Raw genomic sequence first — 6,262 nt, forward strand, 5'->3', positions numbered from 1 at the left:
TTTCCGTGTCACGATGACACTCGGTGATTCTATAAATCCTGCAATGGTTGGAGGAGGCGGTGAATTTGTTGCCTCTCACTCCCTCACTCTCATCCCATCCCTGCAGCTTGTGACCAAGCCTCAGACCTTCTGAGAACGCGGGGAGGGTTTGTGTTTGGGGGGGGGTGTTGGCCCAGGTTTGTGTGTGGGGGGGGGGGTTTGGCCCGGGTTTGTGTGGGGGGGGTGATTTGGCCCGGGTTAATTTCCAGGAATGGACTCGATGGGCTGAATGGCTTCTTTCGGTGTTGCAATGACACTCGATGAGTCTATAAATCCTCCTCCACACCCCAATCCCCCCACAGACCTCGACCCCCCCCAACACACACACCCCGACCCCCCCCTCCCAACACACACACCCCGACCCCCCCCACACACCCCGACCCCCCCCCAACACACACACCCCGACCCCCCCCCACACACACCCCGACCCCCCCTCCACACACACACCCCGACCCCCCCACACACCCCGACCCCCCCCCAACACACACACCCCGACCCCCTCCCAACACACACACCCCGACCCCCCCCCACACACCCCGACCCCCCCCCCCACCCCGACCCCCCCCAACACACACACCCCGACCCCCCCCTCCCAACACACACACCCCGACCCCCCCCCCACACACCCCGACCCCCCCCCAACACACACACCCCGACCCCCCCCCACACACCCCGACCCCCCCCCACACACCCCGACCCCCCCCCCCACCCCGACCCCCCCCCAACACACACACCCCGACCCCCCCCTCCCAACACACACACCCCGACCCCCCCAACACACACACCCCGACCCCCTCCCAACACACACACCCCGACCCCCCCAACACACACACCCCGACCCCCCCAACACACACACCCCGACCCCCCCCTCCCAACACACACACCCCGACCCCCCCAACACACACACCCCGACCCCCCCCCCAACACACACACCCCGACCCCCCCACACACCCCGACCCCCCCCCACACACCCCGACCCCCCCCCCCACACACACACCCCGACCCCCCCACACACACCCGACCCCACCACCCAACACACACACCCCGGACCCCCCCCTCCCAACACACACACCCCGACCCTCCCAACACACACACCCCGACCCCCCCCCAACACACACACCCCGACCCCCCCACACACCCCGACCCCCCCCCCACACACCCCGACCCCCCCCCCCACACACACACCCCGACCCCCCCACACACCCCGACCCCCCCCCCAACACACACACCCCGACCCCCCCCTCCCAACACACACACCCCGACCCCCCCTCCAACACACACACCCCGACCCCCCCAACACACACACCCCGACCCCCCCCCAACACACACACCCCGACCCCCCCCTCCCAACACACACACCCCGACCCCCCCCAACACACACACCCCGACCCCAGCCCCTCCCAACACACACAACCCCGACCCCCCCCCCCAACACACACACCCCGACCCCCCCCACACACCCCGACCCCCCCCAAACACACCCCGACCCCCCCCCACACACACACCCCGACCCCCCCCCATCACACCCCGACCCCCCCCCCACACACACACCCCGACCCCCCCCACACACCCCGACCCCCCCCAACACACACACCCGACCCCGCCCCCCCCCAACACACACACACCCCTACCCCCCCCCCAACACACACACCCCCGACCCCCCCCCCACACACACACCCCGACCCCCCCCCCAACACACACACCCCGACCCCCCCCCCCAACACACACACCCCGACCCCCCCCCCAACACACACACCCCCCGACCCCCCCCCCCCCCAACACACACACCCCGACCTCCCCCCCCCAACACACACACCCCGACCCGCCCCCACAACACCACACCCCGACCCCTCCCCCACCAACACACACACCCCGACCCCCCCAACACACACACCCCGACCCCCCCCCAACACACACACCCCGACCCCCCCCAACACACACACCCCGACCCCCCCCAACACACACACCCCGACCCCCCCCAACACACACACCCCGACCCCCTCCCAACACACACACCCCGACCCCCCCCCCACACACACCCCGACCCCCCCCCACACACACACCCGACCCCCCCCACACACACCCCGACCCCCCCCCACACACACACACCCCGACCACCCCCACACACACACCCCGACCCCCCCCAACACACACACCCCGAACCCCCCCTCCCAACACACACACCCCGACCCCCCCAACACACACACCCCGACCCCCCCCCAACACACACCCCGACCCCCCCCCCCCAACACACACACCCCGACCCCCCCCACACACACACCCCGACCCCCCCCCCAACACACACACCCCGACCCCCCTCCCAACACACACACCCCGACCCCCCACACACCCCGACCCCCCCCCCACACACACACCCCGACCCCCCCCCACACACACACCCCGACCCCCCCCACCACACACACACCCCGACCCCCCAACACACACACCCCGACCCCCCCAACACACCCCGACCCCCCCCCCAACACACACACCCCGACCCCCCCAACCCCCCCCCCCCCCCCCCCCCCCCCCACCCCCCCCCCCCCCCCCCCCCCCCCCCCCCCCCCCCCCCCCCCCCCCCCACCCCCACCACCCACCCCCCCCCCCCCCCCCCCCCCATCCCCCCCCCCCCCCCCCCCACCCCCCCACCCCCACCACCCCCTCCCCCCCCGCCCCCCCCCCCCCCACCCCCCCCCCCCCCCCCCCCCCCCCCACCCCCCCCCCCCCCCCCCCACCCCCCCCCCTCCCCCCCCCCCCCCCCCCCCCCCCCCCCCCCCAACCCCCACCCCCCCCCCCCCCCCCCCCCCACCCCCCCTCCCCCCCCCCCCCCCCCCCCCCCCCCCCCCCCCCCCCCCCCCCCCCCCCCCCCCCCCCCCCCCCCCCCCCCCCCCCCCCCCCCCCCCCCCCCCCCCCCCCCCCCCCCCCCTCCCCCCCCCCCCCCCCCCGGCCCCCCCCCCCCCCCCCCCCCCCCCCCCCCCCCCCCCCCCCCCCCCCCCCCCCACCCCCCCCCACCCCCCCCCACACACCCCCGACCCCCCCCCCCCACACACCCCGACCCCCCCCCCCACACACCCCGACCCCCCCCAACACACCCCGACCCCCCCAACACACACACCCCGACCCCCCCCCCCACACACACCCCACCCCCCCCCACCACCCACACCCCCCACCCCCCCACCCCACACACCCCACCCCCCCCGACCCCCCCCCAACCCCCACCCCCCCACCCCCCCCCCCCCCCCCCCCACCCCCCCCCCCCAACCCACACCCCCCCCCACCCCCCCCCCCCCCCCCCCCACACACCCCCCCCCCCCCAACACACACACCCCGACCCCCCCCCAACACCCCACCCCCCCCAACCACACCCCGACCCCCCCCCCACACACACACCCCCCACCCCCCCCCCCCCCCAACACCCACACCCCGACCCCCCCCACCACCCACCCCGACCCCCCCCCACCACACACCCCGACCCCCCCCCAACCACACCCCCGACCCCCCCCCCAACACACACACCCCCGACCCCCCCCCCCACACACACACCCCGACCCCCCCCCCCAACACACACACCCCCACCCCCCCCCACCCACACACCCCCCCCCCCCCCCCACCACCCCCCCCGACCCCCCCACCCCCCCCCCCCCCCCACACACCCACCCACCCCCCCCCCACCCCCCCCACCCCCCCCCCCAACACACACCCCCCACCCCCCCCCAACACCCCCCCCCCCAACCCACACACCCCCCGACCCCCCCCACACACCCCCACCACCCCCCCGACCACCCCCCCCCCCACACCCCCCCCACACCCCCCCCCCACACCCCCCCACCCCACCACCCCGACCCCCCCCCCCCCCACACACACCACCCCGACCCCCCCCCAACACACACCCCCCCCCCCCCAACACACACACCCCGACCCCCCCCCAACACACACACCCCGACCCCCCCCAACACACACACCCCGACCCCCCCCCCACACACACCCGACCCCCCCCACCACACACACGACCCCCCCCACCAACACACACACCCCAACCCCCCCGTCCCAACACACACACCCCGACCCCCCCAACACACACACCCCGACCCCCCCAACACACACACCCCGACCCCCCCCCCAACACACACACCCCGACCCCCCCAACACACACACCCCGACCCCCCCAACACACACACCCCGACCCCCCCAACACACACACCCCGACCCCCCCCACCAACACACACACCCCGACGCCCCCAACACACACACCCCAACCCCCCCAACACCCTGACACCCCCCCACACACCCCGACCCCCCCCAACACACACACCCCGACCCCCCACACATACCGGCCCCCTCCCCACACCCATCACTGACCCCCCACCCCCCCAACTGGAACCCCTAACCCTGGGGTCTCACCTTAACCACGGGTAGGTAATGAGGAGCCCTCACTGAAATAGCTCTTCTAATGTTGTAGCTGTGTGTGTCCCCCCCACCACCCCGACCCCAGTCTCACCAGGGCCACTGGCTTTACTCCAGCTGACGGCCGTGATGTTACAGGGGCCTCCACTTTGTCTCCGGCTCTGACCCGCTCCCCTATTGTCATGTCATCGAATAAACAAACAGAGCTTGAACACAAAAGGAAGCAGCAGGCAGGTAGCCTGGGCTGTGAACCTCATTCAGATTCTCTCTGCTTCAGCTCTGTGCCTGGATCAGACAGAGTGGGATGAGCAACAAGTGGGGTTTAACGGGGTCAGGTTGCTGCTGCTGGATCTCCCCCCTTTCCGAAAGATTTACTGGCTCCATCACCATGACAACAACCTCCACCCCACCCCACCCCTCCCCACCCCGCCCCACAAGTGTTGGTTAGCATTTGTCAGTCATGGCTGTGCCAGTGCTGCATGTTTTGTGTGGGGCCCTTATCCGCCCCAGTGACACCATGGATGGGTATGGAGGCTGTGACTTGTCAATGATATGGACTGGTTTTGATTGCCTAGTCGGTGTGTGTGGGGGTTCGGGGGGGTGGGTGGGTGGTGGATATTCCAGAGTCTTTTCCCATGATTTTATTGCCTATCCCATGGGACCACAAGACTGTGGAGCCGTGAGAGAGAGAAGGGAATGTGGGGCAGGGTCGTTCTGGCCCGCGAGTTTCATATGTGCGTTCGGATAGCGCCGCCAGTCTACCCGCCAACAATCCCACTCAGTGCCTGAGCCTCCCACAGGGTCGCTGGGCGGTAGCGGACGCCGGGTTTGGTTTTACTAGTCAGATCCTGTCACCTGTAGAACTAACTGCAAGAGCAAGTCGTCAGATTCTGGGAGGGTGGGGTTGGTGGTGGGGGGAGAGAAAATTGAACGGAATTTAATTTATTTTGCATCAGTTTCTCTTAATTTCAATTCTCCAAGTCTGAGCAGGGACCTGTTGGAGGATTTTATGATTGGGTTATGATAGGGTAGCTGCAGAGAGGGTGTATCCACTTGTGGGGGAGACCAGAACTACGGGGCCATGAATATAAGCTAGCTACTAATAAATCTAATAGGGAATTCAGGAGAAACTCCTTTAACCCAGAGAGTGGTGAGAATGTGGAGCTTGCTACCACAGGGAGTGGTGGAGGCAAATCCTCAGATGCATTTAAGGGGAAGCTGGATAAACACATGAGGGAAAAAGGAATAAAGGGTATGCTGATGGGATGAGATGACGAGGGCTAGAAGGAGGCTCAAGTGCAGCATAAACACTGGCAAGAACAGTTGGGCTGAATGGTCTGTGCCTGTGCTGTACACCCTACTTAATTTACAGAAACCGGTCATTCAACCCTGAAAGCCTGTGTAGGTACTTATGCTCCACATGAGTTTAAGACAGGGTGGTAGTTTATTCTGATTTCTGCTTCCTGCATTCGGGATCCCTGTCACTTCATGCTGTCTGGATTTTTTCAGAGGTGGGTTTATGCTAAAGGTCACGTCACAGGATCAGCCGGCTCACACTGCAGCAGTGAGGATGGAGAACCCTGGGGCCAGTGGAGGACAGGGGGACATGGTCATGTTCATCCTGCTCACCGATAATCCAGTCACTTGTGTTGACCATGCAGCCTCCCCCGGTGAAACCAGCCACGCGGAACAGGGCGACAGTGTCAATACATCCCTGATAAACAGCCCATCGTTTTCAGGTATTCAAGCAATAAACTCAAGCAACTTATCTTTAACAGATCATCAGTTGCTGTGCTACTTAAAAACTACACTGGATTAG

General features: G+C 68.4%; 1 pseudogene; it reads left to right on the forward strand.

Annotated features, from left to right (window-relative positions):
* The first annotated feature begins 741 nt into the window (after window positions 1–741).
* LOC121272574 lies at window positions 742–6,262 on the forward strand (annotated as a pseudogene).

This window comes from Carcharodon carcharias, chromosome 34 (assembly GCF_017639515.1).
Source record: "Carcharodon carcharias isolate sCarCar2 chromosome 34, sCarCar2.pri, whole genome shotgun sequence".
Classification (NCBI taxonomy): Eukaryota; Metazoa; Chordata; class Chondrichthyes; order Lamniformes; family Lamnidae; genus Carcharodon; species Carcharodon carcharias.